Here is a 25,470-nt window from a genome sequence, read left to right as displayed (position 1 = left end):
GTGTGTGTGTGTGTGTGTGTGTGTGTGTGTGTGTGTGTGTGTGTGTGTGTGTGTGTGTGTGTTTGTGCTTGTGTGTGTGTGTGTGTGTGTGTGTGTGTGTGTGTGTGTGTGTGTGTGTGTGTGTGTGTGTGTGTGTGTTTGTGCTTGTGTGTGTGTGTGTGTGTGTGTGTGTGTGTGTGTGTGTGTGTACTCACCTATTTGGGGTTACAAGGGACGAGTCATAGCTCCTGGCCCCGCCTCCTCACTGATCCCTACTAGGTCCTTTCTCTCCCTGCTCCATGAGCTTTATCAAACCTCATCTTAAAACTATATATGGTTCCTGCAACCACTACATCACTTTCCAGACTATTCCACTTCCTGACATCTCTATGACTGAAGAAATACTTCCTAACATCCCTTTGACTCATCTGAGTCAAAGAGTGTGGGTTCCAAACTGGTGCTCCGTACTCCAATATGGGCCTGACAAACACGGTGTACAATCTTGAACGATTCCTTACTGAGGTGTCGGAACGCTATTCTCAGGTTTGCCAGACGCCCATATGCTGCAGCAATTTTCTGGTTGATGTGCGCCTCAGGAGATGTGCTCGGTAATATTCTCACACCAAGATTCTTTTCTTTGAGTGAGGTTTGCAGTCCTTGGCCTCCTAGCCTGCACTCTGCAGTCTTCTTTGCCCTTACCCGATCTTCATGGCTTAGCATTTGGTAGGGTTAAATTCGAGAAGCCAGTTATAGGATCAGGCTTGCAGCCTGTCCAGATCCCTTTGTGGTCCTGCCTGATCCTCATCCGATTTAATTCTTCACATTAACTTCACATTATCTGCAAACAGGGATACTTCTGAGTCTATCCCTTCCGTCATGTCATTCACACATACCAAAAACAGCATTGGTCCTAGGACTGACCCCTGTGGGACCCCGCTCGTCACAGGCACCCACTCTGACACCTAGTCACGTATCAGGACTCGTTACCTCCCTGTCAGGTATTCTCTGATCCATTGGAGTGCCTTTCCAGTCATGCATACCTGATCTTCTAGCTTTTGCACTAATCTCTTGAGAGGAACTGTGTCGAAGGCCTTCCTGCAGTCCAAGAAGATGCAATCTACCCACCCTTCTCTCTATTGTCTTACTTCCGTTACTTTGTCATAAAACTCCAGCAGGTTTGTGACACAGGATTTCCCTTCCCTGAAGCCTTGCTGGTTGTCATTTATAAGCTTGTTAATTCTAGGTGCTGCACGACTCTCCTCCTGATAATCATCTAAATTATTTTGTATACTATACACGTCAGTGACACTGGTCTATAGTTTAATGCTTCTTGTTTGTCTCCTTCCTTAAAAATTGGAACTACATTTGCCGTCTTCCATACCTCAGGTAGTTGAAAAGTTTCAATGGACGTGTTGAAGATTGTAGTTAGTGGCACACACACAGTGTGTGTGTGTGTGTGTGTGTGTGTGTGTGTGTGTGTGTGTGTGTGTGTGTGTGTGTGTGTGTGTGTGTGTGCGCGCGCGCGCGCACATTATTCTTCACGTGTCTGGCAATTACACTGCCTGCATATAATACTCACGCTTGCTCTCTTTCCTATCTTGAGCAACATACATTGTATGTTATTGCAACACTGCATTCTCTCATTCTCATTCTCTCCATCCATCTTCGACCCCTACCCCTTCCTCCGATATATATATATATATATATATATATATATATATATATATATATATATATATATATATATATATATATATATATATATATATATATATATATATGTCGTGCCGAATATGTAAAACTGGTCAGTTAGCAAGAACTCATTTAAATTAAGTTCTTTCTGAAATTTTCTCTTATAAGTTTAAAAATATATTTTTTTCATTAATGTTAATGTAAAAATTTTTAATTTTGCACCAAAAGAATCTTAGAAAACTTACCTAACCTTATTATAACAAGAACAATTTATTTTAGCCTAACCCAACTAAATATATTTTAGATTTGTTTACAATAATTTAATACTAAACAAACACAGTGAAATATATTTTTTTCGTCAGATTCAGAATGATTTTGGCGAAATTATTGCATACACAAATTTTCACTTGTCCTATATGGCAAGATGAGCGTTGCTATTTAAGCCAAGATCGCAAATTCTGCCTATTCGGCACGACATATATATATATATATATATATATATATATATATATATATATATATATATATATATATATATATATATATATATATATATATATACAAAACAATCACAGGGGGAGCTGAATAATAGTTATAGGCCTTTCGTGTTGCAATCAACACATCATGAGGAACTTGCAATACTGAAGGAATGAGTAGGGTATCTCAGCAGATTCGTTCCGGGAGACGCTTGCTAAGTTTGTATTGCTTGTTCACGATTCTTACATATATATGTTATATATATATATATGTGTGATATATCTGTATTGTTGCTGGTACAGGCGTCGGGAATGCAATACCGTCTAAACATTTGTTTGTTTACCCAGGCAGTTGCTGAACCAGCAAAGCCTTCATCAATGTTTTGATCTCCAGGTGGTACTGGATACCGTAGCATCTGTATTGGTTGTGGCTCCCCAGATGTCTTTGTTCTAGCCTTGAATGTCGCACTATGTTGTTTCTGGAAATCTTTGCCCAAAAGCGAGTCACATCACAGATCTTTTATAACCTCCCAAGGCTAGCAAATGTACAAGTTTCACCACTGAGCTCCAAGGTTATATTATATAAGCCTCGTCAGCAGGTCGATGCCTCACGATTCGTCCTCGACATATACTACGCTCCTTGTTACACGCTACGGACGGACGACTGGCATGTAAAATGCTATGGAAAAGATACAAGGAAAATTGCCCCCTCGCCTAGCGCTATCCCAACTAAAATACTGTACCCGCAGTGTATTGATACCATCAGATGAAGTTCCTCACTCTCACTACCAGCAATTTACGGACTTTTTTATGAGATAGGAATGAAATTATCTTCCAATTTCGTGATTCAAATTATCCGAATAGACAAGGGAAGAGTCACTGTTATAGCTTTAAAAAAAAGTTTACAATGATAGATAATTATTGGAAGAAAGATAAGGCAAGGACGTCAAAGCAAGGAAAAAAAAGTGAGGGGGGGTAGGAGGAAGCAGAGATTGAAGTTCTCGATGGTCTGAATAATACTCTTTTGTCAGCCTTGAAAAGTCCTCGATGTGGAGGCCTTGAACTGATGACTCCTTTCAAGGCAAAGGAGGTGCTAATCAAATCACTTGATCCAAGGAATTGGGGGAGCTATCCATTCTTCATTTGGATCAAAACGGTGTGTCCTCCACCAGTCCCATTATCCGGGTATTTTGTGTGGCCCTCTCGACCCTTTCAGTTCTGATGACTGCGGAAATGATTACATGATGTAAGCAAAAATCTTGACAAGAGCGACCGATGATTGACAGGAGTAGCCCGTGACTAACAAGAGTGACCGATGACTGACAGGAGTGACCGATGACTGACAGGAGTGACTTGTGCATGAGGAATCCTTGGCTTTCTGAGTATACGGAATAAGTGGGAGACGACGATTTAGCACGATGATTATAATGACTGACGAGACATTGACTTGCCAAGAAATACCAGAGACCTGTTCGTCCTATACACCATGTTGTGCTTGCAATTATTATTATTATTATTATTATTATTATTATTATTATTATTATTATTATGAGAAGGTAAGATTCTCTCTCACTCTCTGCAGCTCAGGATATCCGGTTACGTGCATTCAAGTGCGTCAAAGCATCCAGAAGTAGAACTAGTAGTAATTAGATGTAGAGCTTTAAGTACATACAGCCCAGTGAGTGACAGCTGAGTAACACAAGTAGTTGTAGCTGGAACAGTACTACAGAAAGAAAAGGTAGTTTGTAGCACAGACCTTCCATCTACTTTTACCTGTGGATATCAGTGGTAGACAATATCGACAAGATGAAGAATTAGACACATGTGCAACATCTGGGTATCTTTATTTGTAGACGTTTCGCCATCCAGTGACTTTATCGGTACAATGCATGGACATAATGTGAAGACTGTAGAAATATACACAGAAGACAGTGAATGACGAGGTTATCAGTCCCTCACCTGCTCCTAGGCTGAGGGACTGATTACCCCGTCAACCACTGCCTTCTGTATATTTTTCTATAGTCTTCTGTGTCCATGATTTGAACTGATAAAGCCACTTGATGGCAAAACCTCTACAAGATACCCAGATGTTGCACATGCGTCTAATTCTTCACTTTTATCTCTCCTGTCAATTGCAGACCGTTTCTATCAGCAAGGTATGACATGTTTCAACTTTCCTTCTGTTTTATACTGACAGTGGCCTTAGGGAGTGGAGGGTGGGGAGAGAGCCTTCTCTTTTACAATCCTTGCATCAAATGTCTAGAAAATAATAATAATAATAATAATAATAATAATAATAATATTAATAATCTACATTTTTACAACTACCTGACACAACTGACAGTCTTAAATAAAAGAATAGCATGTCCTTAGCAGATAGCTCAGAGAGGATGTTAAATTCTTCTGATACCCGCCAAGTACCTGGAATCCAAACAGGCAATACAGGTGCCCAGGGGTGATGGGGGTCACCCCATAATTTCTTTCAGTCACCAAAAGCTTTCCTATAATTGCCTTCACCCACCAATCCCTCTCCCCCCTCAATTTCTATATGATACCAAAAGCTCCTCCGTAATTGCTTTCACCCACCAAAAAGTCCCTATAATTTCCTTCAGCCACCAAAACCCCCCATAATTTCCTTCACATACCATAAAGCCCCCCCCATAATTTTCATCTACCCCCCCCCATAATTTTCATCTACCATAAAGCCCCCCATATTTTCCTTCACCTACCATAAAGCCCCCCATAATTTCCTTCACCTACCATAAAGCCCCCCCCCCATAATTTTCATCTACCATAAAGCCCCCCATATTTTCCTTCACCTACCATAAAGCCCCCCCCATAATTTTCATCTACCATAAAGCCCCCCATAATTTCCTTCACCTACCATAAAGCCCCCCCATAATTTTCATCTACCATAAAGCCCCCCATAATTTTCACCTACCATAAAGCCCCCCCCCCATAATTTTCATCTACCATAAAGCCCCCCATATTTTCCTTCACCTACCATAAAGCCCCCCATAATTTTCATCTACCATAAAGCCCCCCATATTTTCCTTCACCTACCATAAAGCCCCCCATAATTTTCATCTACCATAAAGCCCCCCATATTTTCCTTCACCTACCATAAAGCCCCCCATAATTTTCACCTACCATAAAGCCCCCCATATTTTCCTTCACCTACCATAAAGCCCCCCCCATAATTTTCATCTACCATAAAGCCCCCCATAATTTGCATCTACCATAAAGCCCCCCATATTTTCCTTCACCTACCATAAAGCCCCCCCATAATTTTCATCTACCATAAAGCCCCCCATATTTTCCTTCACCTACCATAAAGCCCCCCATAATTTTCATCTACTATAAAGCCCCCATATTTTCCTTCACCTACCATAAAGCCCCCCATAATTTTCTTCATCTACCATAAAGCCCCCATATTTTCCTTCACCTACCATAAAGCCCCCCATAATTTTTCATCTACCATAAAGCCCCCCATATTTTCCTTCACCTACCATAAAGCCCCCCATAATTTTCATCTACCATAAAGCCCCCATATTTTCCTTCACCTACCATAAAGCCCCCCATAATTTTCATCTACCATAAAGCCCCCATATTTTCCTTCACCTACCATAAAGCCCCCCATAATTTTCATCTACCATAAAGCATATTTTCCTTCACCTACCATAAAGCCCCCCATAATTTTCATCTACCATAAAGCCCCCATATTTTCCTTCACCTACCATAAATCCCCCCATAATTTTCATCTACCATAAAGCCCCCATATTTTCCTTCACCTACCATAAAGCCCCCCATAATTTTCATCTACCATAAAGCCCCCATATTTTCCTTCACCTACCATAAAGCCCCCCATAATTTTCATACCATAAAGCTACCATAAAGCCCCCCATAATTTTCATCTTCACCTACCATAAAGCCCCCCATAATTTTCATCTACCATAAAGCCCCCATATTTTCCTTCATACCATAAAGCCCCCCATTTTTCACCTACCATAAAGCCCCCCATAATTTTCATCTACCATAAAGCCCCCCATATTTTCCTTCACCTACCATAAAGCCCCCCATAATTTTTCACCTACCATAAAGCCCCCCATAATTTTCATCTACCATAAAGCCCTTCACCTACCATAAAGCCCCCCATATTTTCCTTCACCTACCATAAAGCCCCCCATAATTTTCATCTACCATAAAGCCCCCCATATTTTCCTTCACCTACCATAAAGCCCCCCCCATAATTTTCATCTACCATAAAGCCCTCCATATTTTCCTTCACCTACCATAAAGCCCCCCATATTTTCCTTCACCTACCATAAAGCCCCCCATAATTTCCTTCACCTACCATAAAGCCCCCCATAATTTTCACCTACCATAAAGCCCCCCATATTTTCCTTCACCTACCATAAAGCCCCCCCATAATTTTCACCTACCATAAAGCCCCCCATATTTTCCTTCCCCTACCATAAAGCCCCCCATAATTTTCATCTACCATAAAGCCCCCCCTTCATACCATAAAGCCCCCCATTTCCTACCATCACCTACCATAAAGCCCCCCATAATTTTCATCTACCATAAAGCATAATTTTCATCTACCATAAAGCCCCCATATTTTCCTTCACCTACCATAAAGCCCCCCATAATTTTCATCTACCATAAAGCCCCCATATTTTCCTTCACCTATAAAGCCCCCCATAATTTTCATCTTCACCTACCATAAAGCCCCCCATAATTTTCATCTACCATAAAGCCCCCATATTTTCCTTCACCTACCATAAAGCCCCCCATAATTTTCCTTCACCTACCATAAAGCCCCCCATAATTTTCATCTACCATAAAGCCCCCCCCCATATTTTCCTACCATAAAGCCCCCCATATTTTCCTTCACCTACCATAAAGCCCCCCATAATTTTCATCTACCATAAAGCCCCCATACCTTCATAAAGCCCCCCATAATTTTTCACCTACCATAAAGCCCCCCATAATTTTCATCTACCATAAAGCCCACCATAATTTCCTTCACCTACCATAAAGCCCCCCATAGTTTCCTTCACGTACCATAAAGCCCCCCATAATTTTCATCTACCATTTCACCTACCATAAAGCCCCCCATAATTTTCATCTACCATAAAGCCCCCCATAATTTTCATCTACCATAAAGCCCCCCATAATTTTCATCTACCATAAAGCCCCCCATATTTTCCTTCACCTACCATAAAGCCCCCCATATTTTCCTTCACCTACCATAAAGCCCCCCATAATTTTCATCTACCATCACCTACCTATAAAGCCCCCCATAATTTTCATCTACCATAAAGCCCCCCATATTTTCCTTCACCTACCATAAAGCCCCCCCCATAATTTTCATCTACCATAAAGCCCCCCATATTTTCCTTCACCTACCATAAAGCCCCCCATATTTTCCTTCACCTACCATAAAGCCCCCCCCCATATTTTCCTTCACCTACCATAAAGCCCCCCATATTTTTTCACCTACCATAAAGCCCCCCATAATTTCCTTCACCTACCATAAAGCCCCCCATAATTTTCATCTACTATAAAGCCCCCATATTTTCCTTCACCTACCATAAAGCCCCCCATAATTTTCCTTCACCTACCATAAAGCCCCCCATATTTTCCTTCACCTACCATAAAGCCCCCCATAATTTTCATCTACCATAAAGCCCCCATATTTTCCTTCACCTACCATAAAGCCCCCCCCATAATTTTCATCTACCATAAAGCCCCCCATATTTTCCTTCACCTACCATAAAGCCCCCCATAATTTTCATCTACCATAAAGCCCCCCATATTTTCCTTCACCTACCATAAAGCCCCCCATAATTTTCATCTACCATAAAGCCCCCATATTTTCCTTCACCTACCATAAAGCCCCCCATAATTTTCATCTACCATAAAGCCCCCATATTTTCCTTCACCTACCATAAAGCCCCCCATAATTTTCATCTACCATAAAGCCCCCATATTTTCCTTCACCTACCATAAAGCCCCCCATAATTTTCATCTACCATAAAGCCCCCCATATTTTCCTTCACCTACCATAAAGCCCCCCATAATTTTCATCTACCATAAAGCCCCCCATATTTTCCTTCACCTACCATAAAGCCCCCCATAATTTTCATCTACCATAAAGCCCCCATATTTTCCTTCACCTACCATAAAGCCCCCCATAATTTTCATCTACCATAAAGCCCCCCATATTTTCCTTCACCTACCATAAAGCCCCCCATAATTTTTCATCTACCATAAAGCCCCCATATTTTCCTTCAACTACCATAAAGCCCCCCATAATTTTCATCTTCACCTACCATAAAGCCCCCCATATTTTCATCTACCATAAAGCCCCCCATATTTTCCTTCACCTACCATAAAGCCCCCCATAATTTTCCTTCACCTACCATAAAGCCCCCCATATTTTCCTTCACCTACCATAAAGCCCCCCATAATTTTCATCTACCATAAAGCATATTTTCCTTCACCTACCATAAAGCCCCCCATAATTTTCCTTCATCTACCATAAAGCCCCCCATAATTTTCCTACCATAAAGCCCCCCATATTTTCCTTCACCTACCATAAAGCCCCCCATAATTTTCATCTACCATAAAGCCCCCATATTTTCCTTCACCTACCATAAAGCCCCCCATAATTTTCATCTACCATAAAGCATATTTTCCTTCACCATAAAGCCCCCCATAATTTTCATCTACCATAAAGCATATTTTCCTTCACCTACCATAAAGCCCCCCATAATTTTCATCTACCATAAAGCATATTTTCCTTCACCTACCATAAAGCCCCCCATAATTTTCCTTCACCTACCATAAAGCCCCCCATAATTTTCATCTACCATAAAGCACCTACCATAAAGCCCCCCATAATTTTCATCTACCATAAAGCATATTTTCCTTCACCTACCATAAAGCCCCCCATAATTTTCATCTACCATAAAGCCCCCATATTTTCCTTCACCTACCATAAAGCCCCCCATAATTTTCATCTACCATAAAGCCCCCATATTTTCCTTCACCTACCATAAAGCCCCCCATAATTTTCATCTACCATAAAGCCCCCATATTTTCCTTCACCTACCATAAAGCCCCCCATAATTTTCATCTACCATAAAGCCCCCATATTTTCCTTCATCTACCATAAAGCCCCCCATAATTTTCATCTACCATAAAGCCCCCATATTTTCCTTCACCTACCATAAAGCCCCCCATAATTTTCATCTACCATAAAGCCCCCATATTTTCCTTCATCTACCATAAAGCCCCCCATAATTTTCACCTACCATAAAGCCCCCCATAATTTTCATCTACCATAAAGCCCCCATATTTTCCTTCACCTACCATAAAGCCCCCCATAATTTTCATCTACCATAAAGCCCCCATATTTTCCTTCATCTACCATAAAGCCCCCCATAATTTTCATCTACCATAAAGCCCCCATATTTTCCTTCACCTACCATAAAGCCCCCCATAATTTTCATCTACCATAAAGCCCCCATATTTTCCTTCATCTACCATAAAGCCCCCCATAATTTTCACCTACCATAAAGCCCCCCATAATTTTCATCTACCATAAAGCCCCCATATTTTCCTTCACCTACCATAAAGCCCCCCATAATTTTCATCTACCATAAAGCCCCCATATTTTCCTTCATCTACCATAAAGCCCCCATATTTTCCTTCACCTACCATAAAGCCCCCCATAATTTTCTTCATCTACTATAAACCTCTGTGATGAAAATCATCAGTTATTCAACTTACTCTTCTTCATGTAAGAACTTAAGGATGTCATTGCCAAGTGGCTTCAATTCCAAGTGACTTCAATGCCAAGTGACTTCAATGCCAAGTGACTTCAATGCCAAGTGACTTCAATGCCAAGTGACTTCAATGCCAAGTGACTTCAATGCCAAGTGACTTCAATGCCAAGAGACATCAATGACAAGTGACTTCAGTGCCAAGTGACTTCAATGCCAAGTGACTTCAATGCCAAGTGACTTCAGTGCCAAGTGACTTCAATGCCAAGTGACTTCAGTGCCAAGTGACTTCAGTGCCAAGTGACTTCAATGCCAAGTGACTTCAATGCCAAGTGACTTCAGTGCCAAGTGACTTCAGTGCCAAGTGACTTCAATGCCAAGAGACATCAATGACAAGTGACTTCAGTGCCAAGTGACTTCACTGCCAAGTGACTTCAATGCCAAGTGACTTCAGTGCCAAGTGACTTCAATGCCAAGTGACTTCAATGCCAAGAGACATCAATGACAAGTGACTTCAGTGCCAAGTGACTTCAATGCCAAGTGGCTTCAGTGCCAAGTGACTTCACTGCCAAGTGACTTCACTGCCAAGTGACTTCAATGCCAAGTGGCTTCAGTGCCTGGAGTTTACCTGGAAAGAGTTCCGGGGGTCAACGCCCCCGCGGCCCGGTCTGTGATCAGGCCTCCTGGTGGATCAGAGCCTGATCAACCAGGCTGTTACTGCTGGCTGCACGCAAACCAACGTACGAGCCACAGCCCAGCTGGTCAGGAACCGACTTCAGGTGCTTATCCAGTGCCAGCCAAGTAACTTCAATGCCAAAGGGCTTCAGTGCCAAGTGACTTCAGTGCCAAGTGACTTCAGTGCCAAATACTTATCCAAACTACTTCACACATTAATATTCAGAACGAAGACTGTAAGAACACTGCAGACGCCTACTGACTTATTTTGAGGTAAAAGAACATAAATACGTCTAATGAGCCATTTCACTGTGGCAACGTTTCACTCTCTATGAAGTTCGTTAAGCTTGATGAAGTTCCTAGAGAGCGAAACGTTGCCTGTGGAGAATATCTCATTAGTTGAAGCATGTGTCACTTTACCTAACATATTGTCGGAAATTCTAGTAATATTATTACTTGTTTATTCTCCCAGTACCTAATATTCTTCTTGTCCAAACTGTAGACCTTTATTAGTCGGTATTGTATACCTTTATTAGTCGGTATTGTAGACCTTTATTAGTCGGTATTGTAGACCTTTATTAGTCGGTATTGTATACCTTTATTAGTCGGTATTGTATACCTTTATTAGTCGGTATTGTATACCTTTATTAGTCGGTATTGTATACCTTTATTAGTCGGTTTTGTATACCATTATTAGTCGTTATTGTATACCTTTATTAGTCCGTATTGTATACCTTCATTAGTCGGTTTTATATACCGTTATTGGTCAGGACTGTATACCTTTATTATTCAGTAGTACATACCTTATTGATCGGTATTGTATACCGTTGCATTTGTAATTCTTAATCACTTAACTTCACTTACCGGGCTGGCTACTCATACTCAACTTCACGATCTATTTCATTCACTTCAGAACCTCTCTCTCTCTCTCTCTCTCTCTCTCTCACCAGCTCTAATAAATACTCATGTCTTGTTCTCTGTGCGAATTATGTCCCTGAAGGTCGAAACGTCGTCGCAATAAAATGCCATAACCTGCATCGTGTGTCTTATTTACATACTGTCAGTATTCTCTGACATTATATTACCCTACTGGCTAGTTGACACAGTATGGTCCTGTCATGGCACTGCTTGTTCCGCTGTCAAATTAACAATATCAGCAATTTCTGCAACACTAATACACAGTATAGAAATTTCAAATCACACAGAGTATCACTAGCAAGGATTTTATAGTCTCAGTGATGTCATATATAATCTTATAGTGAGGAAGTCTTAATTGTTAATCACTAAGTCACTGTACTCACCTAATTATGGTTCCAGGGGTCGAGACTCAGCTCCTGGCCCTGCTGGCTTCTGCTGTGGATCTCAAGTCAGTCCTGTCTGAACTTCAGGAAAAACGCTGTCAAAATTCATTTCAGGGTATCTGGCAAGATGCAGTTAATTTGTCTGAAGCGGCTGGCACTGACGTGCAACAAGAAAAACTGTGACAACACTCTTAGTCACGTTATTTACAGGAGTTTGTTGTTGATTTTTAATTTGGATTTCGCCAGAAAATGACAACTTCTCGTTAATTCTACACACACGTTTACTTTCCTGTCACAGACATGTTAGTCACAGAATTAAACAGACGATTTTCAAACAACTGGTGAAGCATAATGAAGGATACTGAAGCATACTGAAGCATACTGAAGCATACTGAAGCATACTGAAGCATACTGAAGCATACTGAAGCATACTGAAGCATACTGAAGCATACTGAAGCATACTGAAGCATACTGAAGCATACTGAAGCATACTGAAGCATACTGAAGCATACTGAAGGATACTGAAGCATACTGAAGCATACTGAAGCATACTGAAGGATACTGAAGCATACTGAAGGATACTGAAGCATACTGAAGGATACTGAAGCATACTGAAGGATACTGAAGCATACTGAAGCATACTGAAGGATACTGAAGCATACTGAAGGATACTGAAGGATACTGAAGCATACTGAAGGATACTGAAGCATACTGAAGCATACCGAAGCATACTGACGCATACTGAAGCATACTGAAGCATACTGAAGCATACTGAAGGATACTGAAGCATACTGAAGGATACTGAAGCATACTGAAGCATACTGAAGCATACTGAAGGATACTGAAGCATACTGAAGGATACTGAAGCATACTGAAGCATACTGAAGCATACTGAAGCATACTGAAGGATACTGAAGCATACTGAAGCATACTGAAGCATACTGAAGGATACTGAAGCATACTGAAGCATACTGAAGCATACTGAAGCATACTGAAGCATACTGAAGGATACTGAAGCATACTGAAGCATACTGAAGGATACTGAAGCATACTGAAGGATACTGAAGCATACTGAAGCATACTGAAGGATACTGAAGCATACTGAAGGATACTGAAGCATACTGAAGCATACTGAAGCATACTGAAGGATACTGAAGCATACTGAAGCATACTGAAGGATACTGAAGCATACTGAAGCATACTGAAGCATACTGAAGCATACTGAAGCATACTGAAGCATACTGAAGCATACTGAAGGATACTGAAGCATACTGAAGCATACTGAAGCATACTGAAACATACTGAAGGATACTGAAGCATACTGAAGGATACTGAAGCATACTGAAGGATACTGAAGCATACTGAAGCATACTGAAGCATACTGAAGCATACTGAAGCATACTGAAGCATACTGAAACATACTGAAGGATACTGAAGCATACTGAAGGATACTGAAGCATACTGAAGGATACTGAAGCATACTGAAGCATACTGAAGCATACTGAAGCATACTGAAGCATACTGATGGGGTCATCAGCACTGTGGTCTCAAGATGTTTTATTTCTAAAGAAATCGTGTATTCTAGAGACCACATTTTACTGTGATGTCAAAGAGGAAAATTTAAGTGTTGAGCTTCATCAAGTGTGACGTCTTCATCAAGTGTGACGTCTTCATCAAGTGTGACGTCTTCATCAAGTGTGACGTCTTCATCAAGTGTGACGTCTTCATCAAGTGTGACGTCTTCATCAAGTGTGACTTACTCATCAAGTGTGACTTACTCATCAAGTGTGACGTCTTCATCAAGTGTGACGTCTTCATCAAGTGTGACGTCTTCATCAAGTGTGACTTACTCATCAAGTGTGACGGCTTCATCAAGTGTGACGTCTTCATCAAGTGTGACTTACTCATCAAGTGTGACGGCTTCATCAAGTGTTGAGATTCATGAAGTGTGACTTACTCATCAAGTGTGACGTCTTCATCAAGTGTGACGTCTACATCAAGTGTGACTTACTCATCAAGTGTGACGTCTTCATCAAGTGTGACTTACTCATCAAGTGTGACGTCTTCATCAAGTGTGACGTCTTCATCAAGTGTGACGTCTTCATCAAGTGTGACGTCTTCATCAAGTGTGACGTCTTCATCAAGTGTGACGTCTTCATCAAGTGTGACGTCTTCATCAAGTGTGACGTCTTCATCAAGTGTGACTTACTCATCAAGTGTGACGGCTTCATCAAGTGTGACATCTTCATCAAGTGTGACGTCTTCATCAAGTGTGACTTACTCATCCAGTGTGACGGCTTCATCAAGTGTGACGTCTTCATCAAGTGTGACTTACTCATCAAGTGTGACGGCTTCATCAAGTGTGACGTCTTCATCAAGTGTGACGTCTTCATCAAGTGTGACTTACTCATCAAGTGTGACGGCTTCATCAAGTGTGACGTCTTCATCAAGTGTGACTTACTCATCAAGTGTGACGGCTTCATCAAGTGTGACTTACTCATCAAGTGTGACGGCTTCATCAAGTGTGACTTACTCATCAAGTGTGACTTACTCATCAAGTGTGACGGCTTCATCAAGTGTTGAGATTCATGAAGTGTGACTTACTCATCAAGTGTGACGGCTTCATCAAGTGTGACTTACTCATCAAGTGTGACGGCTTCATCAAGTGTGACTTACTCATCAAGTGTGACTCACTCATCAAGTGTGACTTACTCATCAAGTGTGACGGCTTCATCAAGTGTGACGGCTTCATCAAGTGTGACTTACTCAAGTGTGACTTACTCATCAAGTGTGACTTACTCATCAAGTGTAACTTACTCATCAAGTGTGACGGTTTCATCAAGTGTGACGGCTTCATCAAGTGTGACGGCTTCATCAAGTGTGACGTCTTCATCAAGTGTGACGTCTTCATCAAGTGTGACTTACTCATCAAGTGTGACGGCTTCATCAAGTGTGACGTCTTCATCAAGTGTGACTTACTCATCAAGTGTGACGGCTTCATCAAGTGTGACGTCTTCATCAAGTGTGACTTACTCATCAAGTGTGACGGCTTCATCAAGTGTGACGTCTTCATCAAGTGTGACGTCTTCATCAAGTGTGACTTACTTATCAAGTGTGACGGCTTCATCAAGTGTGACGTCTTCATCAAGTGTGACTTACTCATCAAGTGTGACGGCTTCATCAAGTGTGACTTACTCATCAAGTGTGACGGCTTCATCAAGTGTGACTTACTCATCAAGTGTGACTTACTCATCAAGTGTGACGGCTTCATCAAGTGTTGAGATTCATGAAGTGTGACTTACTCATCAAGTGTGACGGCTTCATCAAGTGTGACTTACTCATCAAGTGTGACGGCTTCATCAAGTGTGACTTACTCATCAAGTGTGACTCACTCATCAAGTGTGACTTACTCATCAAGTGTGACGGCTTCATCAAGTGTGACGGCTTCATCAAGTGTGACTTACTCATCAAGTGTGACTTACTCATCAAGTGTGACTTACTCATCAAGTGTAACTTACTCATCAAGTGTAACTTACTCATCAAGTGTGACGGCTTCATCAAGTGTGACGGCTTCATCAAGTGTGACGGCTTCATCAAGTGTGACGGCTTCAAGTGTGACGGATTCATCAAGTGTGACTTACTCATCAAGTGTGACGGCTTCATCAAGTGTGACTTACTCATCAAGTGTGACTTACTCATCAAGTGTGACGGCTTCATCAAGTGTGACTTACTCATGAAGAGTGACGGCTTCATCAAGTGTGACGGCTTCATCAAGTGTGACTTACTCATCAAGTGTGACTTACTCATCAAGAGTGACGGCTTCATCAAGTGTGACGGCTTCATCAAGTGTGACTTACTCATCAAGTGTGACTTACTCATCAAGTGTGACGGCTTCATCAAGTGTGACGGCTTCGTCAAGTGTAATATCTTCATCAAGTGTGACGTTTTTATCAAGTGTGACTTACTCATCAAGTGTGACGTCTTCATCAAGTGTGACATATTAATCAAATGTGACGTCTTTATCAAGAGTGACGTCTTCTTGAGAGGAAAAACAACAACACGATCCTACAACCCGCACCCTGATGCTGTCACACATGTTTATAAGCTGCTGAACATCACTGTGACTTCACCAGTTAATTCTGCACCATGTGACGGTGGTTTCTCCTGCCTGTAACTTATAAAAACTAACTTGAAGAGCAGCAGCAGTGATAACAGAACAAGTGATAATGGAATCATATCTATAAACTCAAAAAAGAGCCAAGAATCTGAACGTTGAAGACAATAATGATAGTGTTACTTGCAGTCTTAACAACACAATAATGAACACTGGTATAACTTCTCCGTAACACTGAGAAGTTATACCAGTGTTATACATTACAATTAGTTTGTTATGATCGTCCTGTATATCGACCCTCGCTGGTTCAGTGCTTAATTTCATTATATATATCATTGCACTAATAAGATCATTATTTTGACAGCATGTTATATAATGATGTAATTTCTTTTAATTACTGTTCATAATCTTTGAACTGAACAATTATCTCACGTCTACAAAGAGTGACTAAAATAATTTTGAGATAATACTATTTTAAGAGATCTGTAATATCTGTAATATCTGTAATATCTGTAATATCTGTAATATCTGTAATATCTGTAATATCTGTATAAACTGTTTGATGTGCTCCCCATCCATCCAGCAAAGCCCCCCCCCCGCCCCCCCGCAGAAAAAGAATCCCGGCGCCGCCCCTGCAAATAGTAGGTGTGTTTCTACACGCATGATTTTACTTACATAATGTCGAAACCTAAATGTTGATTACCTTAGTTTCGATTGATGTGAATTAACCTATGTTTCTGTCCAGTTAATTGGTGATTACGAAATAAAGGTTGCAGCTTACGTCTGGCAGTACCGGCCATAGCGGCGTCATCATCCTTTCTCGTTTCTGTCTCTCAGTACGATATCCCCATCAAGGGAGGTTCCTTGACGCTGGTGAGGGGCTCTTGATCTAGGGAATTGGATCTGTGTTCCAGTTCTCTGAATTGTGCCTGAGTTCCTTCCATCCCCCCCACATAGGCGATGTATAATCCTACGGGTTTAGCGCTTCCCCTTGATTATAATAATAATGAGCATTTCTCGCAAATTAGGTCAGTTTTGTCCCAGGATGCGACCCACACCAGTCGACTAACACCCAGGTACCCATTTTAAACTGATGGGTGAACAGGGACAGCAGGTGTCTTATGGAAACACGTCCCTGTTTTCCAACAGTACCGCAGATATTATCCTGACACAATCTGCTGAAGTTGAAGGATGAGTTATCCCCAGGATGGCTACATGAAACACAAGGATGGGTTGTTATCCACGCGCAGTTTACTTAACTTGAAGGATGTCAGAAAGATTAAGCCTCATACGGTCACACTGTTCACTCTGAGATATCATGAAACTTGTAACTGGCAGCTAACATCAGTGACATGTTGATGTATTTATGTTGCTGCGCCATCCGGAAAATGTATCCCCGTATTACATAACCTCAGCCCCCTCTACCTCAGTGCATGTGACAGAAATAGTTCAGAGTGAGGCGTAAGTTTTAAGTGCGGTTAAATATTGATCTGAAGCCAAGCTGAAGAGGCATTCTCTTGTTATCTCAGAGAGACAATTATCTTGATATACAACAGCACGTTAAGTTTGAAGCCGTTAAGAAGATACATTAATAAGTTATCAGCACTGAAGGGTTGAGGTCCCTGGCTGCCTTCCAGAGGAGTTGGACAGATACCTTAAGTCAGTATTCGATCAGCCTGGCTGTGGCTCGTACGTTGGATTGTGTGGCCAGCAGTAACAGCCTGGGTGATCAGGCCCTGATCCACCGGTAGGCCTGGTCAAGAAGTGGGCCGCGGAGGCGTTGACCCCCAGAACACCCTCCAGGCACGTGAAGAACTCAGAATTTATGGCAAGAAAACCAATAAATCAGTTTCTCAATTTCTTTAATAAAAAGTAAATTATGACCAATAACGGAAAAAAATAAATTAAGATTTTTACTCTAAGACTGAACAGCGTTTAAGGTTTAAGTAACTTTTTTTAAGTTTTGGATACAAACCATACCTTTTATTTTTAAAATGATCTTTACACAGATATTATGGGCACATAAAAGGTAAATTATGTAGATTTAACCTTTGAAAACTCAATAATTCTGACCCTAAGAGACAGTCTTCAGTAATTTCAAGGAAACTAAATCGCTCGATAAAACTGACACTGTAATAAAGTTGGTAGAATTACCGACAATATGTAAAGTAAAAGGACACAAGTGCAACTAATGTGACATTTTATTGTGGCAACGTTTCGCTCTCCAGGAGCTTGATAAAGCTCCTGGAGAGCGAAACGTTGCCACAATAAATGTCACATTAGTTGCACTTGTGTCCTTTTACTTTACAAAACTGACACTAAAACTTAATATAAATCTACGAGAAACTTCCTTTGTGGGAAACACGTCAGTACCGGAAGTTTAAAACCGACCAGAAGATGCATTTCCCAGTAATGGCTCAGCATCCAACAACGTTATCACCAACACGACCTAAACCCGAACAAGTTTTATCAGTTTTATAAGATGAATCAGTCGTTAAACCTTGATGATATTCACATTATTTTATTTTTGTCAAAGAGAAGAACCATACCCGTAGGGGCTATTTAGTGCCTGTGGGATGGGACGCATCTAGATCCAAGGAAGGGGAGGATAAGGCCATAAGCCATCCTGGATAAAGAAACTCTCACTTGCGTCAAGGTACCGTCACAGAGGAGGAATTCTCTGGTTATTTAATGCAAAAAAATATGCTATAGTATTTAAAGATTAAATGGCAAAATGACCCCTAAGCACTCCTCCAATATTTATAATTATAATTATACTTTTTAAGGGGGTGGACCGGTAAGCCAGCAGAAGGCCTCGGTCAGATGACCAAAAGCTCCAGCTACGGGCTATCAGCGTCAGGAAACACTTCTGTTTCCTGACGAACCTCACCTAACCTAACATCACCAACTTCCTCCTAAGATATGCACGAGTGATGAAATTCAGAAACCGATCTGAAGTAGCTTTGGGAAGTTGATGTATGAGAACCAGTATCAGGAATAGTCGACTTAAACCTGATCAAGTGTACCACTAACCTTCCTTAGTTATAGTTCTCCAGGACTCAACATGACGATCGTATAAGACGCTCTGACGTCATAAATAGAAGTCTTGGCTGTAGTTCTTATAAAAATAAAATATTTAAGAGTTCACTTAACTCTTGAAAATTAAAAACGCCATAAATGCTCCAGTTTTCATTTTCTTTCATTTGTAATAAAAATTCTCTACACTCTTAGAAATATTTTATTTTTTTAACGAATCCAATATAATTATTTCCATAAAACTGACAAATAACACAGCCCAGATTCAGTACTAAAATACTTCCAACTGAGATACACCAATCCTTAGCGTTTGAAGCCAACCAGAAGAACCATTCTCCAGCTATTGAAAACCAATTAAATTTGCACATCTCATAGTGAAAGCGAAGTTTTTTTTTTTAAAGTCTATCAGCACTGAAACTATGAAGTCTGTGAGAGACGTCATTCTCTAGTAACTGGAAGGACTCCAGTCATTCTAAGTTTTTAACAATGTCATTAAAATTTCAAATTTGTATTTATATAGAGTAACTTAAGTGGTGTTATATTCCTCAGCGAATACGTCAGCATTAATAATCTGAAGCCGATCGAAGAAGGCGTTCTTTAGCTATTGAATAGGAATCCATGTCGTTATTTATTTACCAAATTGGCAAATTTAGATTTATGTAGATCAATAACTAAGCGACTGGAAGTTTGAAGCTGATCAGAAGAAGCATTCTTTAGTTATCACACGTATTCCAACCATTCCATTTTATAACTAGTATAGTACACTGACTAACTTGCCAGCACACAAACTGAACTCAGCGAACACCATCCTGGCAGCAAGACGCATCACACATTAAATACTGAACCTATTCAGGAAAGGTAGACTCATACATTTTTAACGTGATTCAAGAGGAATAAAAATGCCACACTCTTACACATAAAACTATAATTTGTGCAGCTAAACATTTCAGGTTCACTCGCAGCCGTCGTCTGAGTAGAAGCACGCGTTTGTTCTCTGGGTTTGAAGCCAAGTAACAGAGGGTTTTGAAAGTTGTTGGATACATTCCAGGATCCCTTTGGAATGGGTTGTATGCAACACTGGTCATGGCGCACCCGCTTACCTGGGGATTACCTGGAGGTTATTCCGGGGATCAACGCCCCCGCGGCCCGGTCCATGACCAGGCCTCACGATGGATCAGGGCCTGATCAACTAGGCTGTTACTGCTGGCCGCACGCAGTCCAACATACGAGCCACAGCCAGGCTGATCCGGCACTGACTTTAGGTATCTGTCCAGCTCTCTCTTGAAGGCAGCCAGGGGCTTATTGGCAATTCCCCTAATGCTTGATGGGAGGCTGTTGAACAGTTTTGGGCCCCGGACACTTATGGCGTTTTCCCTTAGTGTACCAATGGCGCCCCTACTTTTCATTGGGGGCATTTTGCATCGCCTGCCCAGTCTTTTACTTTCGTAGGGAGTGATTTCTGTGTGCAGATTTGGGACCATTCCTTCCAAGATTTTCCAAGTGTAGGTTATATCTCTCCCTCCTGAGTTCCAACGAGTACAAGTCAAGTGCTTGACAGAACTTATACGTGCAGTAAAGGATCTCTGTACACTCTCTAGATCTGCGATTTCACCTGCTTTGAATGGAGATGTTAATGTACAGCAGTATTCCAGCCTAGAGAGAACAAGTGATTTGAAAAAGATCATCATTGGCTTGGCATCTCTCGTTTCGAAAGTTCTCATTATCCATCCTATCATTTTCTTTGCACGTGCGATCGTGGCACTGTTGTGATCCTTGAAAGTGAGATCCTCAGACATTACTACTCCCAGGTCCCTTACATTATTTTTCCGCTCTATTGTATGGCCAGAGTCAGTAGTATACTCTGTTCTAGTTATTATCTCCTCCAGTTTTCCATAACGGAGTAGTTGGAATTTGTCCTCATTGAACATCATATTGTTTACCGTTGCCCACTGGAAAACTTTGTTTATATCTTCTTGGAGGATAACCGCGTCCTCAGCAGATGACAGCCTCATGCAGATCCTAGTATCATCCGCAAAGGATGATACGGTGTTGTGGTGTATATCTCTGTCTATGTCTGATATATGGATAAGGAATAAGATGGGGGCGAGTACTGTGCCTTGTGGAACAGAGCTCTTCACTATGGCAGCCTCCGATTTAACTCTGTTGACCACTACTCTTTGTGTTCGATTTGTTAGGAAGTTGAAGATCCATCTCCCCACTTTCCCAGTTATTCCTTTAGCACGTATTTTATGGGCTATTACGCCATGATCGCATCTGTCAAATGCTTTTGCAAAGTCTGTGTATATTACATCTGCATTCTGATTTTCTTCCAGTGCATCCAAGGCCATGTCATAGTGATCCAGTAGTTGTGAGAGGCAGGAGCGACCTGCCCTGAACCCATGTTGCCCTGGATTGTGCAGATTTTGGGAATCCAGGTGATTTGCAATCCTGCTTCTTAGCACTCTTTCAAAGATTTTTATGATGTGGGACGTCAGAGCTATTGGTCTATAGTTCTTAACTAATGCTTTGCTGCCACCTTTATGGAGTGGGGCTATATCCGTTGTTTTAAGTGACTGGAATTTCACCCATAGTGTACTTAGGGCACACGAGAGGGGTTTCTTGCAGTTCTTAATGAAAACAGAGTTCCACGAGTCTGGGCCCGGGGCTGAGTGCATAGGCATGTTGCCAATGGCTTTTTCGAAATCTATCGGAGTTAGGGTAATGTCGGAAACCTGGCATACATTTATGGAGTTTTGAGGCTCATTCATGAAGAAATCATTTGGGTCGTCGATCCTCAGACCGATTAGTGGTTCACTAAACACAGAGTTGTACTGGGATTTCAATATTTCACTCATTTCCTTGTTGTCATCTGTGTAAGTCCCATCCTGTCTGAGTAAGAGCCCGATACTAGATGTGGTATTTGCCTTGTTTTTGGCATATGAAAAGAAATATTTTGAATTTCTTTCAATTTCACTAATAGTTTTAAGCTCCTCCTGCCTCTCCTGGTTCCTGTAAGAGTCATTTAACTTAAGTTCGATAGTTTCCACTTCCCTGGTCAGCGCCTCCTTTCGTGCATCAGATATTCTAGCACTCCTGAGGAGGTCAGTGACTCTTCGTCGTCTTCTGTAGAGGGAGCGTCTTTCTCTCTCCAGTTTACTCCTGCTCTTCTTCTTTCTTAGGGGAATATGCCTAGAACATGCTTCGGCTGCCAGGAAGTTGATCCTTTCAAGGCACTGGTTTGGATCCATGTCATTTAAGACATCTTCCCAACATGTTTCGTTTAGGACATGGTTTACCTGGTCCCAGTTGATGTTCTTGTTGTTGAAGTTGTATTTTGTGAAGACACCTTCACAGGTACATGCATTCTGCTGTTCAGGACCCCTATGCATGTACGTCTGGACTTCGATTAGGTTGTGATCGGAATTAGTTGTTTTTGATATTCTTATGTCTCTTATCAGGTCCTCATTATTTGTGAAGATAAGGTCAAGTGTGTTTTCTAGTCTTGTTGGCTCCACTATCTGCTGGCTTAAGGTGTGTTTTTCGCAGAGACTTAGTAGCTTATGTGTGTGTGACCTTTCATCTACGCTACCTCCGGGGATTGTTTCAGCTATAACATTATTTGCTACATTCTTCCATTTTGTATGCCTTAGGTTGAAATCACCAAGCAGTAAGATGTTTGGGGATGGAGATGGAAGGTTTTCCAAACAGTAATCAATTTTCAGTAGCTGTTCCTTGAACTGTTGTGAGGTTGCATCTGGTGGCTTGTATACAACCACAATGACTAGGTTTTGGTTCTCGATCTTTATTGATAGAACTTCAAATAATTCTTGTCTTAGTTATCGTACACCAGCGTTGAAGCCGATTGGATGAAGCTTTGTATTATAAATGAAATATAAACGAATTATTGAAGGAAGGAAAAGAAAAAAGAAAACTCAGGCAACACTTAAATGATGGAGAGAAAGAGAGAGGGAGAGAGAGAGAAAGAGAGAGAAAGAGAGAGAGAGAGAGAGAGAGAGAGAGAGAGAGAGAGAGAGAGAGAGAGAGAGAGAGAGAGAGAGAGAGAGAGTGAGAGAGAGAGAGTGAGAGTGAGAGAGAGTGAGAGAGAGTGAGAGAGTGAGAGAAAGGAGGGGTAGGCCTCACTTAGGCAGATCTGTCATTTCAGTAAAGCCTTCAACACCGAAGGGATGTGGGTGGCCTTACTGTTATAAGAACATAAGAAAGAAGGAACACTGCAACAGGCCTACTGACCCATGCGAAGCAGGTCCATATGTACAAGGCGAGCGAGAAGTCAGCTTCTACACAACAAGACGGGCAGCAAACAGCAACTACACTCTGGCTGTAACCTTCTCATGAACATCACTTCATCTGAGATCATTTATTCCTAGGATGACTGAATCTGGAGCATGTTCATACAACATAATGACATCGATGAAATAAATTCAGTTGACCAAATTAAATCGCTGGTCCACAAATGGCTCTAACTTCATCCTCTTCCCTATTTGAATGTCTCATAACAATAAATAGGTTTTCAAATGATCTAATGTAGGTAACAGCTCCTAGCTTGTTAATAAAGGTAGGAACTCTGTAAAAAACACCCTGTGTAAAGAGAGAGAGAGAGAGAGAGAGAGAGAGAGAGAGAGAGAGAAAATCACAGAGTTAATCACACAAGGTAATCAGACACGAGCGTGACCTGACAACGGGAGAGGCGCTTACAAATCACCTCAGTGAGCTCTTAAATGCTACAATTTTGGTTCAGTAGTTCAATTATCTTCCATTTGCGGTTATGTTGTCAAACTGTAGCTTCTTTGTGGTTTGTTATTTGATTGTCATCTTCTGGTGGTGCTGCTAAACTGTCGTTTTCTTTCATGGTGATTTTAATTTGTTCTTTGCTTTTGTTTTACAGTGAAATTAACTTTTACCTGCAATAAACTGTCAGCCAAACTGGTAATTAAATTGTCGTGTCAGAGAGTGCGCGTTGTCCTCAGCAGTGAACAGAAATGTGGTCCAAGAGGTATTAAGAACTTTAAAAAGGCATATACAGCTAAAGGAGACCTTTATTTAGTAGTATCTTTCACTTACATGAGGCGTTATCGTGTCTGATATTCTCTCTACCAACGCACCATAACTGCCAAGGCACCATAACGGTCAAGGCCCCATAACGGCCAAGGCACCATAACTGTCAAGGCCCCATAACGGCCAAGGCACCATAACGGCCAAGGCACCATAACGGCCAAGGCGCCATAACTGCTAAGGCACAATGACTACCAAGGCACCATAACTGTCAAGGCACCATAAGTGCCAAGGCACCATAATTATCAAGGCTCCATAACTGCCAAGGCACCATAACTGCTAAGGCATCACAATTACCAAGGCACCATAACTGCCAAGGTACCATAACTACCAAGGCACCCATCCTAATTTTGTCTCGTCAGAACAAGTAGCTAAAGTATGGCATAGCTGACAAGCATCAAAATGATCATTTGTACAAAGTGGAGTTCCATTAGGATCGGTACTGAGACCAATACTGTTTCTGGTACATATTAATACCACGGCAGACTAGAAAAACTGAATCTGAAATAAAGGATAAAAGTACTGGGATAGACGTGATGATAACACACAAAATATTCGGAGAACTTGAGAGTACATTCAAAGCAAGATTGTTGGAGTGGTGGGAAATAATACATGGGGCAACAAATAGAAGTTGAAGGCACAGATGAGTCAATGGAAGGTCAGGGATTATTTTTTTTCATCCCCAAGATGGCCAGGAACTGAAAAGACCTGGAGGAAGAATTGATCTACCTGCAGTCTACTGCATGAGTCGTCGCTCCCACGGCCCAGTCCCCTAGCTGCCGTCCTGGAGGAAGCCAACTTCATTCACAGCAAACGAGGCCTGGAAGAAGTGAACCTGGCCACGAGCAGTAAAGATGAGGGCCACGAGAAATATATATGATGGTCACGAGCAGTAAAGATGAGGGCCACGAGCAGTAAAGATGAGGGGCCACGAGAAGTAAATATGAGGGCCACGAGCTGTGACTCAACTCTTTCAATTAAAATGTTACAGCTACAAAAAGATGAATTCACACCCCTCCCTCCCACACCCACACCCACCCACACACACGCACACACACACACGCACGCACGCACACACACACACACACACACACACACACACACACACACACACACACGCCCACACACACCCACACGCACCCACCCACACCCACTCACCCACACTCACAAGCCCAACTGAGCAATGCTATGCTACTGATCACAAAAAAACTTCCACAAAGAAAATCTTGAGCCACACGGAGGACAGGATACTGGAAATGACACCAACACGTCAGGGACACAAGCAGAGAGGAGGGGAGGAACCAGCTAGCGTTCTCCCTAAGCTATTCCGATAT

Source organism: Cherax quadricarinatus, chromosome 57 (genome assembly GCF_038502225.1).
Source record: "Cherax quadricarinatus isolate ZL_2023a chromosome 57, ASM3850222v1, whole genome shotgun sequence".
In the NCBI taxonomy this organism is placed as follows: domain Eukaryota; kingdom Metazoa; phylum Arthropoda; class Malacostraca; order Decapoda; family Parastacidae; genus Cherax; species Cherax quadricarinatus.
This window is presented reverse-complemented; position numbering follows the sequence as displayed.